Below are 18,970 nucleotides of genomic sequence, written 5' to 3' on the forward strand. Positions count from 1 at the left end.
CTATGATCTGTACACAGGCTTCCAGGGATGCTATTCAAAATACTTAAGAACTAATTATAACTGCTGCTGCTGCTGCTGCTAAGTCGCTTCAGTCGTGTCTGACTCTGTGCGACCCCAGAGAAGGCAGCCTGCTGCTGCTGCTGCTAAGTCACTTCAGTCGTGTCCGACTCTGTGTGACCCCAGAGATGGCAGCCCACCAGGCTCCCCCGTCCCTGGGATTCTCCAGGCAAGAACACTGGAGTGGGTTGCCATTTCCTTCTCCAATGCATGAAAGTGAAAAGTGAAAGTGAAGTCACTCAGCTGGGTCTGACTCTTAGCGACCCCATGGATTACAGCCTACCAGACTCCTCCATGCATGGGATTTTCCAGGCAAGAGTACTGGAGTGGGGTGCCATTGCCTTCTCCTAGACGGCAGCCTAAACTTGCCCAGTCAGAGCAGAAGTTAGCTGCAGTACAAGACAGAGTCCTGCAGGCATACTGGTTGTTATTAATAGATCAAGAGAAAGTCCTGGCTTCCTAGGGGTGAGTCAGGTAGCCAGAGCTGTAGTAGTGCATGGCACTCAGAAGCTTAAGAGAGAAATTTAGCAAGCTGGGAGGGTGTTATTTCAATAGTTTAACAACAGAAAAGATATACCCATGTGTACCAGCTAAATATTTGTCCTGAGTATGCTGTGTATACCATAGAGGTACACAGGATTATTTAAATAGGTATATATATATACTGTTTAAAAATAAGATATGTGTTTCTATTATTAATGCATGCTTAAAAGTATAATATGCCAAATTTGGAAATACACTTAGTATAAATTACATAGATATATAGGGACACAGATAGAAAATACCCTGGGCAAAAATTAGGTAAATGAGAGGATTTAGGAAATCATGGTGCCCAGCCTCCACTTTCTCCCCATTCTGATTTTTCTCCTTCAGTGCTGCCAGAGTATTTTTTCTAAACACATATTTGATCTTTTAATTCTGTAACTGAAATTGTTTGACATTTATCCATTGCTTGTGGAATAAAGCACAAGCTCCCTGAGAAGGAATACGGTGGTCTTACAAATGTGGCCTCAGAGAACAACTTTTACAACCTTACCAGAGCCTCTACATTTTTAGCCACATGGTCTTGGTTCAGATATTCCCCAGCTGGCAAAAGCTAGCTTATCATTCAAACCTCAATACAAATGTCACTCTTTCTGGGAGGCTCCCCCCAACATTTCACACAAGATGAATGGCATCTTCCCTTTGATTCTGATGCTCTGTGTTTGCATCACCATTTAGAAGGCATAGTGCACTGACTGGAGGAAGATCCTCCTCCTCCCATTGCCCTCTGATGAAAGGATTTGATTTCTCACTGGCAACCTCTCCCAAAGAATGGTCACACAATATTAGAACTCTCTATTAATTATGGTGCAATCTAAGCTTTTGTAACAAAGAATACAAAGTGCATAGGTTCAACAAGACAGAAGTTGTCTTGTTTTTTTTCATGCAATAGTCGAGGAATGATGGGACAGGTCTAAGGGAGAGTGCCTAGAATGGTGGACCATTCTCAATGTGCAACGTGCATCTCTGCTTCCACAGCAGCTGCTCCACTCTCATTCTCAACCTGTGTCCCGCAAGCAGGAGAGAAGCAAAGTACGAGCACATCATCTACAGGGGATGTGGTGGAAGCTGCAGAAATCACGTCTTCTCAAATCCTGCTGCCTAGAACTTGGTCAGATGTCTCTACCTACCTAATCACAAAAGAGCCTCGGGAATTTAGTCATTACATGGTTTAGCAACATCAGTTCATTCAGTTGCTCAGTTCTATCCAACTCTTTGCGACCCCATGAACCGCAGCACACCAGGCCTCCCTGTCCATCACCAACTCCCAGAGTTCACTCAAACTCACATCCACCGAGTCAGTGATGCCATCCAACCATCTCATCCTCTGTTGTCCCCTTCTCCTCCTGCTTTCAATCTTTCGCAGCATCAGGGTCTTTTCAAATGAGTCAGTTCTTCACATCAAGCCACTCTAGGTGGCCAAAGTCCTAGAGTTTCAGCTTCAGCATCAGTCCTTCCAATGAACACCCAGGACTGATCTCCTTTAGAATGGACTGGGTAGATCTCCTTGCAGTCCAAGGGACTCTCAAGAGTCGTCTTCAACACCACAGTTCAAAAGCATCAATTCTTTGGCACTCAGCTTTCCTTATAGTCCAACTCTCACATCCATACATGACCACTGGAAAAACCACAGCCTTGACTAGACTGACCTTTGTTGGCAAAGTAATGTCCCTGCTTTTGAATAGGCTATCTAGGTTGGTCATAACTTTCCTTCCACGGAGTAAGCGTCTTTTAATTTCATGGCTGCTGTCACCATCTGCAGTGATTTTGGAGCCCCAAAAATAAAGTCTGACACTGTTTCCACTGTTTCCCCATCTATTTCTGCAGGCATGCAGATGAAAGGTTTTTTGCGGAAACTGTTGGATTGTTGTTCCCAGTTAGGTTTCTGGTTACTACAGTATTTTAGTCATGTATGGTCTCTTTTATTACTGTTAGTATTGCTGCAGCTTATGCTATAAAACCAGGCATATATATGATCAAGTCCCTCGGCTCACATATAAATCCTGTTATTTTATGGTACCACTAAACTCTGGGTCAGCTTGTGTGTGTACTTTATTCATATAGATGGGAAAGTATATTAAGTCAATCTTATTTTTATTTTCCACTTCAATAGTATAAACCTTGTTTCTTACAAGTAATCCACTTTCCAGAAATACAGTTATCACATCCTTTTTAAAAATTGTGTGTATAGCTCTGGAGCTATCTACAAGTTTCTACCCTAAAATGTTTAGCTGTCTCATAACTCTTGCCACATGGATTCAGTTCAGTAAATGATGCACTAAACTTGAGCAAGAAAGCATTGCAATCAAAGTATGTATTCAGTTTGAAAGTGGTGCATTCAATATGCCAGCAAATTTGGAAAACTCAGCAGTGGCCACAGAACTGGAAAAGGTCAGTTTTCATTCCAATCCCAAAGAAAGGCAATGCCAAAGAATGCTCAAACTGCCGCATGATTGCCCTCATCTCACACGCTAGTAAAGTAATGCTCAAAATTCTCCAAGCCAGGCTTGAACGGTACATGAACTGTGAAATTCCAAATATTCAAGTTGGATTTAGAAAAGGCAGAGGAACCAGAGATCAAATTGCCAACATCCACTGGATCATCAAAAAAGCAAGAGAATTCCAGAAAAAATTCTACTTCTGCTTTATTGACTGTGGCAAAGCCTTTCACTGTGTGGATCACAACAAACTGCGGAAAATTCTTCAAGAGATGGGAGTACCAGACCACCTGACCTGCCTTTTGAGAAATCTGTATGTAGATCAGGAAGCTACACTTAGAACTGGACATGGAACAACAGACTGGTTGTTCCAAATAGGGGAAAGGAGTACGTCAAGGCTGTATATTGTCACCCTGCTTATTTAACTTATATGCAGAGTACATCATGAGAAATGCTGGGCTGGAGGAAGCACAAGTTGGAATCAAGATTGCCGGGAGAAATATCAATAACCTCAGATATGCAGATGACACATAGATGGGGAAACAATGGAAACAGTGACAGACTTTATTTTCTTGGGCTCCAAAATCATTATAGATGGTGACTGAAGCCATGAAATTAAAAGATGCTTGCTCCTTGGAAGAAAAGTTATGACCAACCTAGACAGTGTATTAAAAAGCAGAGACATCACTTTGGCAACAAAGGTTTGTCTAGTCAAAGCTTTCGTTTTTCAGTAGTCTTGTATGGATGTGAGAGTTGGACCATAAAGAAAGCTGAGCGCCAAAGAATTGATGCTTTTGAACTGTGGTGTTGAAAAAGACTTTTGAGACTCCCTTGGACTGCAAGGAGATCCAACCAGTCCCTCCTAAAGGAAATCAGTCCTGAATGTTCACTGGAAGGACTGATGTTGAAGCTGAAACTCCAATACTTTGTCCACCTAATAGGAAGAACTGACTCATTTAAAAGACCCTGATGCTGGGAAAATTGAAGGCAGGAGTAGAAGGGGATGACAAAGGACAAGATGGTTGGATGGCATCACCGACTCATGGACATGAGTTTGAGTAAACTCTAGGAGTTGGTGTTGGACAGCGAAGCCTGGCATCCTGCAGTCCATGGGGTTGCAAAGAGTTGGATGTGACTGAGCAACTGAACTGAACTGAACTGAAGCACCAATTATATTTTTTAAAGTGCTCGCTTGGGCATCATAGTAAAATCTATTGAGCTTTCCATCTGGTCTCAAATTAATAAACATTTGCCTTCTGCATTGAACAAGACTACAGTGATGCTAGGGTTAAGGAACTTTAATCAGATACAATTATGAACTGTAAGTGTTTTGGCTTGAAGCAATAAAACATTTTGTTTTCTGTGAGAGAAAGATACTTTCACTTTTCCTACTGGGGGTTCTTCTTTCTGCACCACTGAGTATAAATTACTTCTGGAGGCCAAACATATCCCGAAGTAAATATTCAGGCATGATGAGAGTTGCCTCAGTGAGCTTGCCTCCATTAAGAGCATTCTCCAGTGCAAAATTAAATTTAAATTAATAGCCTTTCATGATTCTCTGGATATGCAGAAACTGAAGGCCTGCATGTCAAAGATGGCAAACTGGTCTACGCATGTCACCACGGTGCTTTCCATGCCACATATGAAAGCAGCTGCCCTTCACACCCTTACTCCCTGTTTCAAGAGCTGGTGCTCAGCCATACTTGTATTAGGGGACAGGTTATTAGTATAAGGGTTTTCTAGGCTTCTTCCTCTGCAGTCAGCTAGTGAGGATTCTACCTTGACCCTCTTACTCTCTTTACATCCTCTGCCATGAGAGGAGAAGCTCTGTGATGCAGAGTGAAAAGACAAGCACGTGCAGACTTAAGCTAGAAGAGATGCTGCAGAGGAAGGTCTGAAATGAGACATGGGAGCAGCCACTGTACATGAAGGCAGGGGTGGAGACAGGAAATTGGAGATACTTAGAACTGAATGGGAATTTTAAGAATCACGATACTTAGTAAATATAAGAATACATTTAAAAGACTTGAATTGCTTTGAAATTGTTTATGGTTGCTGAAATTTTGTCCATTGATTATCAGGTTGAATCTAGTGGATCCTAGCTTTCAGGCATTACACCTATCATATTTCCCTCAGCACTCTTTATTTCAGGAAGAAGGGAAGGGGCCAACTTTGACATTGTATTTCTCAAATATTGGCAACTCAATGCTGACCTCAGCATTCATCACTTTTTAAAATCATGTGTGTAGATAACTTGGAGAACAGAGTCCCTATTGGTTGTATTGAGTGTAGACAGGATCAGAAAAGAGATTGGAATGCCTCCATGGTGATGGAGTAAACCAGAGTCAGCCACCTGGCAATTTCCCCTTCCTCATGTAATCTAGTTAAACTCTCTAATACGTATGCTCTCTCTCAGCTGCTCCACCTTCATTCCTTTGCTATCTCATATCTGGTCTCTGCAGCTCTTTTGAGAAGCCAAAGGGTTCTGGCAACCTCACTGATATGGAGATAGTATGACAAAGCAGGGAGAAGAAACAGTTCATAATCAAGCAGTGCTATGCTGTGCTTAGTCACTTAGTCATGTCCGACCCTTTGCAACCCCATGAAATATAGCCCGACAGGCTCCTCTGTCCATGGGGATCCTCCAGGCAAGAATACTGGAGTGGGTTGCTCTGCCTTCCTCCAGGGGATCTTCCCAGCCCAGAGATTGAACCAAGGTCTCCTGCATTGCAGGTGGATTCTTTACAGTAGGAGCCACCAAATCAAGCAGAGCTGAGTTCAAATTGTGAGTTTATCATTTACCTCCTTGGGGAAGTTACTTGAATTAAGAAGCTGCAGTTTCTTTCTCTATAAAGTAGAGATAATGATAGAAACTGTCACATGGGGTTATTTTGAAGATTAACTGAGATAGCTATTATAAAGTACTTAGCCTGACACCTAGGCTCTTCCCTAGTGGCTCAGATGGTAAACAGTCTGCCTGCAATGCGGTAGACTTGGGTCCAATCCCTGGGTCTGGAAGATCCCCTGAAGAAGGAAATGGCAACCCACTCCAGTATGCTTGCCTGGAAAATCCCATGGATGGAAGAGCCTGACAAGTTAGAGTCCATGGGATCACAGAGTCAGACAGGACTGAGTGACTAACAGACAGTAGCTTGACACCCAATCCATAGTAAGTACCAAACAATGCTAGCCATTTTTATTACTATTAAAACTTTTAGAATGTTGTGGCCCAGTATTCAGTAGCTGCAATTATCATTATTATTGCCATCCTATATCACTCTCCAACTCCTCTTTATCTCTGTACCCTTTCCTTCTTTCAAGAGCATCGTCAGAATTCATCACAACCTCCATCTGAGGTTCTCAAGGTTAAAGGCTTTCCTGGACTCCTGCTGGTATTCATTCTGCCCAACCAACAATTTCTCCCCTGCATCTCCCTGGTGTCTCAGTCCAGCCTGAACTCACAGCTCTTCCCTGACACCAGTAATTCTAACCTCCAGAAGACAAAGCAAGTCCAGTGTTTAATCAAAACAGTTTTCCCTGTATTGTAACCTTGATTAGGGAACCTCCCAAGAACTATTCAAATTTTAACTTTTACCAGGTAATTGTCTAAGGACTTCTGTGAGGAAAGGAATTGGATTTTTTTTTTTATTTAAATCTGAAACATTTCAATTAAGTATACAAATTTTAAAGGAGAACTTTTAGAAAAAAACTTTAAAGGAATTATTCTGATGCTGAAAAATCTAAACCAACTTACCCACAATTATTTTCCCTCTAATGAGGGGGAAAAACTCATAGAGGTCAGGAGAAAACAATTTAAAAATGGAGCAAATAAATCTAAAATTTTATGATTGTCTATCTTCCCATTAATCTTGTGAGTTAGGTGGTGTCATCTCTGTCGCACGGATGAGGAAGACTTAAAAAACCTAATTAGAAAGAATCAAGGCTGAACTAAAAGCCTCAGGTGTCTGACTTCAAAGATTATTACAGAACTAAACATTAGGCAGCAGACCTAAACTTCTGACAGGGTTTTTCTACACACACACACTTCCTTGTTACTCTCACGGATGTCCATGTTAACACAGTTCAGTTCAGTTCAGTCGCTCAGTCGTGTCCGACTCTTTGTGACCCCGTGAATTGCAGCATGCCAGGCCTCCCTGTCCATCACCAACCCCAGAGTTCACTCAAACTCATGCCCATGGAGTCGGTGATGCCATCCAGCCTCTCATCCTCTGTCATCCCCTTCTCCTCCTGCCCCCAATCCCTCCCAGCATCAGAGTCTTTTCCAACGTGTGAACTCTTTGCTGAGGCGGCCAAAGTATTGGAGTTTCAGCTTCAACATCAGTCCTTCCAAAGAACACCCAGGACTGATCTCCTTTAGAATGGACAGGTTGGATCTCCTTGCAGTCCAAGGGACTCTCAAGAGTCTTCTCCAACACCACAGTTCAAAAGCATCAATTCTTCAGCGCTCAGCTTTCTTCACAGTCCAACTCTCACATCCATACATGACCACTGGAAAAACCATAGCCTTGACTAGACAGATCTTTGTTGGCAAAGTAATGTCTCTGTTTCGAATATGCTATCTAGGTTGGTCATAACTTTCCTTCCAAGGAGTAAGTGTAGTTGCTCAGTTGTGTCTGACTCTTTGCGACCCCATGGACTGTAGCCCACTAGGCTCCTCTGTCCATGGGATTCTCCAGGCAAGAGTACTGGAGTGGGTTGCCATTTCCTTCTCCAGGGGATCTTCCCGACCCAGGGATCAAACATGGGTCTTCCGTATCAGAGGCAGATGCTTTACCTTCTGAGCCACCAGGGAAGCCCCCTCCAAGGAGTGTCTTTTAATTTCATGGCTGCAATCACCATCTGCAGTGATTTGGGAGCCCAAAAAAATAGAGTCTGACACTGTTTCCACTATTTCCCCATCTATTTCCCATGAAGTGATGGGACCAGATGCCATGATCTTCGTTTTCTGAATGTTGAGCTTTAAGCCAACTTTTTCACTCTCCTCTTTCACTTTCATCAAGAGGCTTTTTAGTTCTTCACTTTCTGCCATGAAGGTGGTATCATCTGCATATCTGAGGTTATTGATATTTCTCCTGACAATCTTGATTCCAGCTTGTGCTTCTTCCAGCCTAGCTTTTCTCATGATGTACTCTGCATATAAGTTAAATATGCAGGGTGACAATATACAGCCTTGACGTCCACCTTTTCCTATTTGGAACCAGTCTGTTGTTCCATGTCCAGTTCTAACTGTTGCATCCTGACCTGCATATAGATTTCTAAAGAGGTAGGTCAAGTGGTCTGGTATTCTCATCTCTTTCAGAATTTTCCACAGTTTATTGTGATCCACATAGTCAAAGGCTTTGGCATAGTCAAAAAAGCAGAAATAGATGTTTTTCTGGAACTCTCTTGCTTTTTCCATGATCCAACAGATGTTGGCAATTTGATCTCTGCTTCCTCTGCCTTTTCTAAAACCAGCTTAAACATCTGGAAGTTCATGGTTCACGTATTCCTGAAGCCTGGCTTGGAGAATTTTGAGCATTACTTTACTAGCATGTGAGATGAGTGCAATTGTGCGGTAGTGTGAGCATTCTTTTCATTGCCTTTCTTTGGGATTGGAATGAAAACTGACCTTTTCCAGTCCTGTGGCCACTGCTGAGTTTTCCAAATTTGCCAGCATATTGAGTGCAGCACTTTCACAGAATCATCTTTCAGGATTTCAAATAGCTCAGCTGGAATTCCATCACCTCCACTAGCTTTGTTCGTAGTGATGCTTTCCAAGGCCCACTTGACTTCACATTCCAGGATGTTTGGCTCTAGGTGAGTGATTACACCATCGTGATTATCTTGGTCGTGAAGATCTTTTTTGTACAGTTCTTCTGTGTATTTTTGCCGCCTCTTCTTAATATCTTCTGCTTCTGTTAGGTCCATACCGTTTCTGTCCTTTATCAAGCCTATCTTTGAGTGAAATATTCCCTTGGTATCTCTAATTTTCTTGAAGAGATCTCTAGTCTTTCCCATTCTTTTCTTTTCCTCTATTTCTTTTCACTGATTGCTGAGGAAGCCTTTCTTATCTCTCCTTGCTATTCTTTGGAACTCTGCATTCAGATCCTTATATCTTTCCTTTTCTCCTTTGCTTTTCGCTTCTCTTCTTTTCACAGCTCTTTGTAAGGCCTCCTCAGCCAGCCATTTTGCTTTTTTGCATTTCTTTTTCTTAGTGATGGTCTTGATCCCTGTTTCCTGTACAATGTCACAAACCTCCATCCATAGTTCATCAGGCACTTTATCAGATCTAGTCCCTTAAATCTCTTTCTCACTTCCACTGTATAATCATTTAGGTCATACCTGAATGGTCTAGTGGTTTTCCCTGCTTTCTTCAATTTACGTCTGAATTTGGCAATAAGGAGTTCATGATCTGAGCCACAATCAGATCCTGGTCTTGTTTTTCCTGACTGTATGGAGCTTCTCCATCTTTGGCTGCAAAGAATATAATCAATCTGATTTTGGTGTGACCATCTGGTGATGTCCATGTGTAGAGTCTTCTCTTGTGTTGTTGGAAGAGGGTGTTTGCTATGACCAATAGAAAGGCATGTTTTATTGTCTGTTACTCCCTCAGTTTGAGCCAACTACCCTCTAGTGTGCTGACAATTTCTGCACTGAGTTCCCATGAAAACCTGGTGTTCTGAGTCAAGGGTTAACACAATTCTGTTGACCAAATTCCCAGAGACTTTTAAAAAATCACTTTACTGGAGTTACAATGATGAGAAAACAAGTTATACAGAAGGACATGCTGAGAGGGCAGCTGGAAAGTGTTCTGAGCAATTACAGATCAGCAGCATTTCTTCCTATTTCATCTTCAGAATCACAGCAGATTCAACATTTGGAGGAGAAAATAAGAGAACTCATGGAAAATCACCGTGAGTGAATGAGAATGTCTCCAAGTTCTACTGTGCTGTGTACCTCTTGTGAGGATCCCACCTGCCTCCATGCCAAATACTAGCAAAACTCCACTCTGAACCAATATTATGTAGGAAATATAAGAGAGCTGGATTCTTTTCTAGCACCAGAAGGTTTTGCTTTAAGCATTGATTTTATCCACCCACCTTAATGCCTTTGCCCTATAATTTTTTTTCAACAGCGTCACTCCTTTAGTTTTCAGGACAATGAAGATCTCTGATGTGTGGTAGATATTAGTGCTGCTCACCCATTTCCAGGCTCCTTTTTCTAGGTTGTAAGGATATTGTTCTCCTCTACACTCTAGAGGTACATTCTGGCCAGGTGATTTGGCTTGGCCAGTGAAATGTGTACAGATATAAGGTGTGTCAATTCCTGCCAGAGTATTTATCAGTACTTGACTGAATCTCCAATGCTGGTTCTTTCCCTTTCTGCAGTGATCAGGGGGCATGTGTTGATATAAAATTGCCATAAGAGCTGGAAGGATGAACTAACACATGGAAAACAGGCCTATAGAGAGTCATCTAAACTACTGCAGGCATACATGAGCAAGAAACAAACTCCTTTCATGCAAGGCCACTGAGATTTCCAAGTTGTTCACTTACTGCCATTGCAGTGTACATTCATTGTGTTTGTCTTTGGCTGAGAGGAGTAAGAAACTCCATCACAATGGCTTAAACAAATAAGAAGTCTTCTTTAGCTCACATCATAAGGAGATCCAGAGAGGCAATGTAGGATGGCTCCGTGGTAACTTCCAGGACCGTCTCCTTCCTACTCTTCCATCTCTGGTCACAGCGCTAGTCCTCATGGTATCAAGTGGTTCCTGCTCCTACAGATACCATGTTCATGCTGAGAGCAAGAAGAGGCAGGGCTTTGTCTTTTACTTTAGGAAAGAAAGTCCTCTTTGGAGATTTTTACCTTTGTCATGTTGGCTAGAAATGCATGCTGTGGCCAACACTAGCCACAGGGAGACATGGGAAGATGTTTCAGCTTTGAACTCTCTAAAGTAGAGGAAGATAAAGGAACAGAGGTTTGTGAGGTAGCTAGTCCTTGGTTTCTGTTACCATGTGATTATGAAGATCATTCAAGTAGTGCCTAAATAGTTTTTTGGTTTTTGTTTATACATTTATAGGATGACTACCACCTCCATTCTCTTGTTTCCTCTTTTTTATTGAAAAATAATTGACATATAACATTGGGTGCTTTTAAGGTATGAAGTGTGTTGGCTTAATACATTTATATATTGCAATATGATTACCACCATAACCTTGGTGGTAATCTCTATTAAATAACAAAATGATCGAATTCTCATTGTGTGTGTGTGTGTGTGTGTGTGTGTGTGTGTGTGTGTGCGCGCGCGTGGGTATGCAGGGAAAATGATTAAGATCTTAGTCGCTGTGAAGTTTATAGCACAGTATTGTTGACTATAATCACTATGCTGTGTATTGAATTTCCAGAACCTATTTACTGACTAGTTGCAAGTTTTTATCCTTCAGCAACATCTCCCCGGTCCCCTAACTCCCCTGCCCCTGATAATCACTATGCTGCTGTTTCTATGAGTTCAATTTTTTAGAGCCCACACAAAAGTGAGATCATACAGAATTCATCTTTCTCTGTCTGGCTTATGTCACTCAACATAGTTCACTTGGTGTCCATCCATGTTGTCCCAAATGGAAGGGTTCTTCTTTCTCATGGCTGAATATTTCCATTTGACATCTGCTGATGGACACTTCGGTTGTTTCCATATCTTGGCCATTGTGAATAATGTTGCAATAAACATGGGAGTACAACCATGCAAATTGCTTTTAAACAGCTATTAGCTCACAAAACCAAATTTCAAATACAGCATTAAAAAGAATATTTATATAATAATACATTTTATGTTATAGCAGAATATGTATGTCTTTTACTTTTCTGTGGCTCATTCTGTCCTGTATCGGAGTGTCACAGAATGACAGATGTCCACAGATTAGCAGAAGGATTGAGCCCATCCACTGAATCACTAATTCTAGACTTCATGAGCTGACTCATTAATATTCCTGAGCCTTCAGACACACATCATCTAATTTCCATGTCAGCCCAAAGCCTGGGTAGGTCACAATATGTGGATACTTATTCATTTATCCCACAGATATTTATTGAAACTCTGCTCTGGAACAGCCAACTTGCTATGCACAATATCATAGTTAGAAATATCAACAACCTCAGATATACAGGTGATACCACTCTAATGGCAGAGAGCGAAGAGGAACTAGAGTTTGATGAGGGTGAAAGAGGAGAGTGAAAAAATTGGCTTAAAACTCAACATTCAAAAAACTAACAGCATGGCATCTAATGCCATCACTTCATTGCAAATAGATGAGGGGAAAATGGAAACAGTGACAGATTTCATTTTCTTGGGCTCCAAAACCACTGTAGACGGTGACTGCAGCCATGATATTAAAAGATACTTGCTCTTTGGAAGAAAAGCTATGACAGATCTAGACAGCGTATTAAAAACCAGAGACATCACTTTGCTGCCAAAGGCCCATGTATTCAAGGCTGTGGTTTTCCAGTAGTCATGTATGGATGTGAGAGCTGGACCATAAAGAAGGCTGAGCACCAAAGGGTTCATTCTTTCAAATCATAATGCTGGAGGACTCTTGAGAATCTCTGACTGCAAGGAGATCAAACCAGTCAATCCTAAAGGAAATCAACCCTGAATATTCATTGGAAGGACTATTCCCAAAGCTGAACCTCCAATACTTTGGCCATCTGATGTGAAGAGCTGACTCATTGGAAAAGATTCTAATGCTGGGAAGGTTTGTGGGCAGGAGGAGATGGGGACAACAGAGGATAAGATGGTTGGATGGCATCACTGAATCAATGGACATGAGTCTGAGCAAACTCCAGGAGATAGTGAAGGACAGGGAAGCCTGGCATGCTGCAGCCCATGGGGTCGCAAAGAGTTGGACACCACTTAGGGACTGAACAACAGTGACACACTGTATCTAAGTGAGGCACCAACTCCCCTTCCAAGAACTCATGATCGGGAAAAATCTAGACTGATCAGTGAGTATCCACAGTGTAATGAGAGCAATGGCATTGATACTTGTATCGTTACACCTCTAAAGGGGGAAATACTCAGACTGGGGTGTGCAGAGAGGATAGATAAAGATAGGAGGCAGTGATCCTTGAATTAGGTATTGAACATTTGAATAGGAGCTTTCCAGGAAAAAGGGTTGGGAAAGAGATGCTTCCACAATGAGAGGAAAGAAACATCCATAGTATTTATTCCAAGAATTGCAGAACTTGAAGATTCTCCAAGCTTTGTTTCATCAACCTTTACTTCATATATTTTTAAAAATACTACAGTAATACCATGGCGGGACTATGTATGTCTGTTATCACTAGATTTCCCCCCCAGTAAATTACGCAAAGAAATGGGGAAAAAAGAGGTAACTAGAATACAAGAAGCGATTCAAGCTTCACTTGTAAGATACATTGAGTTCAAAAGGCTGCCCTCTCAAACCTGCAGCTGTGATTAGGAAAGCCAAGTGTGCTCTTTCTTTTATTTGATCCCATAAAATAGAATTTGAAGTTATAGATTTTTTCCACCAGGGCTGAGGGAGGCTTTTGTGAGAGCCTGTGATATTATTGAAAACAGTGGGAATTGGTGGTCCTTTTGTGCCTCCATTCAAAAAGATCCCTCAAGCAATTGAATTCTTGTATCAGACCTCGCTTATATTCCCTCTTAGCACTCTGTATACTAGACACTGGAATATAAAGGGAAAAACCCTGCAGAACATGACTTATCAAATCTTCTAGTTACATCAATTACATCATGAGCGGGTAAAAATAGGCCTTTTCATCACTACAACTATGTACATTTTATTCATTTGCACCAAGTAAAATTGTCTTGGCTTCAGACCCCTTGGATAAGGGAAAGTTCTGAATAAGGCAAATGTCTAATAAGTTCCATGAAAATACAAACCATGTTCTCTTTGCTTTTGTACTTTTCTGTAACTAGTGTAATGAATGTCCCAGCTGCATCATACAAACAGATAGGCTGGTTGGTTGAATGAGTTCATAAATGAGAAGAGAAGCTGTGGAGTTTAAGATAAAATAGCAGAATGTCATTATTCTGGTGATTTGTATTGTTGTAAAATCTTACAGATATTACTCAGAAACAAAGGAAAAAGAGCTTTACATAACAACAATGCTTATTAAGTGCCAGCAGGCATTGCTTCTTATTAGTGTTTTGCGTATGCTGACTCATTTAGTCTTCCCAACACCTCCATGGGAGTAGCCTTGATGTAGACTGGGGTTAATCAACCCAAATCACATGTCTGAGAACAAGGGAACTTTTAATTCTCCAAAGAGAAATTGGGGCTCTGAGTAATAAATGATTGGGTGGAAGCCAAAAAGTTCCTGTCACACTCACAGAATGAGTAGCACAGCCAAGACTGAGCCCACATCTCCTATTTCAGACTAATAAGCCCTCACTACATCCTGCAATCCACCTCCCAGAACAAAAATATATATGATGAATCACTAATACATTCATTGTTTTTTTCTCATTCATACAATAAATATTTCATTCATTAAACTAACATTTACTGAGCAGGATTATTCTTTCTTTCTTTACATGGATGCAGAAGCTATGGCTCAAATACCTTTCCTACTAAGTTTATGAAGAGGCTTTTAGAAGACATTCTTCAATTTACTGAAAGCCTCATCTTTTCTCTATGCAGTATTTTGAAGTGATTCACTTTCAGCTCAGAGATGTATGGGACACAATGTTTGTAAATGTGAGGTTAGTATTTGTGTAAGATACTAACACACAAGACTGCCACACCTGGGGATTCATAATCAATTCATTTATTAGGCTACATTCAGCTTAGGGGGTAAGAACTTCCCAAAGACTACCCCAAAATGAAGCAGCTTCGCAGACTTCCTCTTAGCATCCCATGAAAATCAGCCCTTCCTGTGAACCCCTATGTATTCTTTCAACTTACCATACCATCTGCAGAGGTGGTCCAAGCTTTAAGCCATGAGCAGAAAAAAAGATGTCCTATGCCCTCTGTCTCCTCTTTTTTTTAAAAAAATCAAAATGTAGTTGACATAACAATGTTATGATGGTTTCAGGTGTACTAAACAGTGATTTGACTTTTACATATAATATGAAATGATCACCATGATAAGTCTAGTAATAATTTGCCCCACACAAAGTTATTATAATATTACCAAACATATTCCTTGTGCTGTATCTTACTTCCCTATGGCTTATGTAAAAGACAACAAATAACGACTGTTGGCAAGGATGTGGAGAAAAGGGAACCCCTTACACTGCTAGCAGAGGTATAAGTTGGTACAGCTGCTATGGAAAACAGTATGGCGGTCCCTCAAAAAATTAAAATAGAACTAATATATGATCCAGCAGTTAGAGAAGTTGTTCTAGGCTTTTACCCAAAGAAAACACAACTTCAAAAAGATATATGCTGCCCAGTGTTCAGTGCAGCATTATTTACAATAACCAAGATATGGAAGCCACTCAAGCACCCATCAATAGATGAATAAATATAAGAGATGAGGCATACATATCTATAATGAAATATTACTCAGCCATAAAAAATTGAAATCTCGCCATTTGTGATAACATGGATGGATCTAGAGTGCATTATAAAAAATGAAGTACAGACAGAGGAAGACAAAGACCATATGATCTCACTTATATGTGACATATAGACAAACAAAACAAAATGAAAACAGATTCATAGATACAGAGAACAATTGGTGGGGCAGTGGAAGAATGGGCAGGTTAGGCAAAGGGGATTAAAAGATACTTCCAGTCTCTTCTTTATATACCTTTTAGAATTCTATTTCTAGGTAAAGAAAAGTATAGCAGGACAAGGATAAACGAAAATGGAATAAGCAGTATGTTAAAATGCCTCACTGCTGTCTTTTATTTTTAGACCCTGTTCCTTCAGTAATTTTCCATCACATCCAACATGTTACAGTGGACAAAATACACATGCCAATTTCTGACCCTGTGAAACTTATGTTCCAGCGGACTTTATGTTTCAGTAATGTTCAAAGAAAATAGGCTGGAAAATAATTGAAATACCTTATCAAACTTTTTCTAAAGTCAAACTCAAATTGTCAGCAATGAGTCTTCGGTCTCAAAATGTCATGAATAGGACTCTCCCCACCCACACATTCACCCCACCAGCATGTAAGAGAATGGAAACAGTACATCATAAATGATGAGGTGAAGATGTGCCTTGAATGTCAGAAATTCCAGACTTAGGTGAATGGAAAATTGAGAGGGAGTAGGCTTTTCAGTTAACACAATGTCACCTCAAGAACTGGGTTGAAATAGTCCAGAGTTAGCAAGTCAGATTTGAAGTATTGTAGAAGAGAATGAGATAAAGTCAACAACCCCATGGAAAGGAAAAAGGATTGTTGAATTACATCATGTAAAAATAGCATTTGATAAATTAGATTTCAGGGAAGTTTTGACTCACTGTCTGTTAATGCTCCCTGGCAGCCTGTGTCTAGAAGTGGAAAGCTGGTCAATTGTCCAGACCCTGTCAGGATCTTATTCTTATTCTGAACAGATGCCTTATTATGCAGGGTAATTTATTATAATAGCATTATCAGTGAAGGAATTAACTAAATGACTCACGAAATTTGTAACCAGGCCCAGGAGTGCTCACCTGTAACACCTATGAGCAAGACCTCAGGTTGGGGTATGGTTTGCTAACGACCACGTGTTATTAATCGCAAGGGACACTTTTCCCCGATTTTAGACTTGGAAAATAAAAAGCTCTTTAATTTCTGTGAAACCAAAGGGTAAAGTCTTCTGTGATTCATTAAGCACAGGCTCAAAGTAACATAGCAATTCAGTAGTGCAACATCGGCTGAAAAGTTAATGTCATTTGAATCGAGTGACTATGCAGTGCAGTAAATTCAGGTGCAGTAAATCCAACTAGACCGAAGTTGTTAGGTATTTTTTTTTTTCCAACAAGTCTTGAGAAAGAAGGAGAAGAAATCTAACATTTGTTAAATGACAACCATCTGACAGCTATCTTATCACATTTAATCTGTACAGAAATCCTAAGTTTGGTGGTATTACATCCATTTTGTAGATAAGGAAACTGAGACTTAGAGAGGTAACGTAACTTGAGTAACTTGCCCTTGGCCACACCCTCAAAAAGGTAGTGAAACCAAGACATGACTCCAAGTCTTAGCTTTCCAGGTGCTCACACTTCTGCATAAAACTGCTCAGCACCATAAGGGTTCCCAGTGAGTGGAACCTATAATTCCTACCTTTGGTGGATTTATATCTCTGTTAAGGAAATGAATATATAGACACAGAAGCTAAAAAACAAAATAATAGAACACATCAGAAAAGAAGTGCAAGAATGCCTTGTGCGTATATAGGCTTTGTAGTTTTCAAGATGCATTCATCTATGTTGCTTTTCTTAATCATCAAAAAGCTCCTGACTCATATATTTCAAGCAAGAAGTATTCCCATGTCTTTGCTTAGGATTTGGTATTTGAAAGAAATTGGATGCAATCCTCACACTTGTGAAAATGTAATCTTACTAAAATATATGGTACATTCTGAAAACATTGGGCTGAACTGTCAGTTCCCACATAAGTTCAGAAACCAGAGCACCCAGGGGCCACAGACCTCTCAGAGGAAGGCTATGAGATATTGTCCCATAAATCCAAAATATCAAAAATATAATGGTGTAATATATTAGACACATTATGCTAGCAAAAATGAGTGATAGCCAGAGCCAAAGATTTAAGGAGAATGTGTGGGAGGCAGTGGAGAGACAACATTGAGATGGATCATCCAATGATTTTGGTTGATATTTCTGCAAACTATGTAAAAGCATCTTTCTCAATAATGAACTATCTTGATTCATTTCATGGCATTCCCAAGAGGAGCCCTTAACAGCATGGAAGGTGATGGTCCAGGAATTCAGACTCAAAATAAACGTACAGATGAATGATGCTTATTCATTTCTGAGGCTGTGACAACACAGTTAATATTAAACTTGGTTGATCAGTGACCACTTCAGGGTCACACTTTCATTTTAGAGAAGTGGAGTCAACGTATACTGAGAGACAGTTGTCTATGGGCTCAATACCAGGTGCTTTGCTATACATATACAAAATGCTGAAGGACATACTGTTATCTTCATTTTTAGATGAAGAAAATGATATCTCCAGAGTCCAAAGCCACACAGGGTCAGTAAATTATAAGACCTTTTTACATGATGATAGCAGTTTTACAGGTCTCATAAAATTAGATTAAGGATCATATAAAATAACAGGGGAAAAGAACTTTGAATATTTTACACTTTCATGATAAGTTTACTGTATCATCATCACTGTAATTACAATGGTCATCAACATTAGCAGTTGTCATCAACAATTCATCTCCTTTTTAAAGAGTCATTTGCAAAACTGTCACTCGATAACAAATATTAGCATCAAAATTATTTTACTTGACTTGCATATCATTTTCATCAAGACAGGTTTTATGATTAAAAAAAGCACATCTCATCAAAGACTGAACAATAGGATTTAATTTAGCCTCGAAAGGAGCAAAATAAAGACCCAATAACTATTTAGCAATGATATCATTCACTTTAGTCACATAGGCAATCTAATAAGAAAGCAAAAATGGGGAGAAACAGAGGAAGAAATGTCATGCTTAACCCAACCACACTAAGCCAACATCTTGTGTAAGTGCCTTCTGGTTTTTTAATGCTCATATCCTGCTGCTGCTAAGTCACTTCAGTCGTGTCCGACTCCGTGCGACCCCATAGATGGCCTCCTACCAGGCTCCCCCGTCCCTGGGATTCTCCAGGCAAGAACACTGGAGTGGGTTGCCATTTCCTTCTCCAATGCATGAAAGTGAAAAGTGAAAGTGTAGTCGCTCAGTCATGTCCGACTCTTAGCGACCTCATGGACTGCAGCCC

The sequence above is a fragment of the Capra hircus genome, chromosome 6 (genome assembly GCF_001704415.2).
Source record: "Capra hircus breed San Clemente chromosome 6, ASM170441v1, whole genome shotgun sequence".
Classification (NCBI taxonomy): domain Eukaryota; kingdom Metazoa; phylum Chordata; class Mammalia; order Artiodactyla; family Bovidae; genus Capra; species Capra hircus.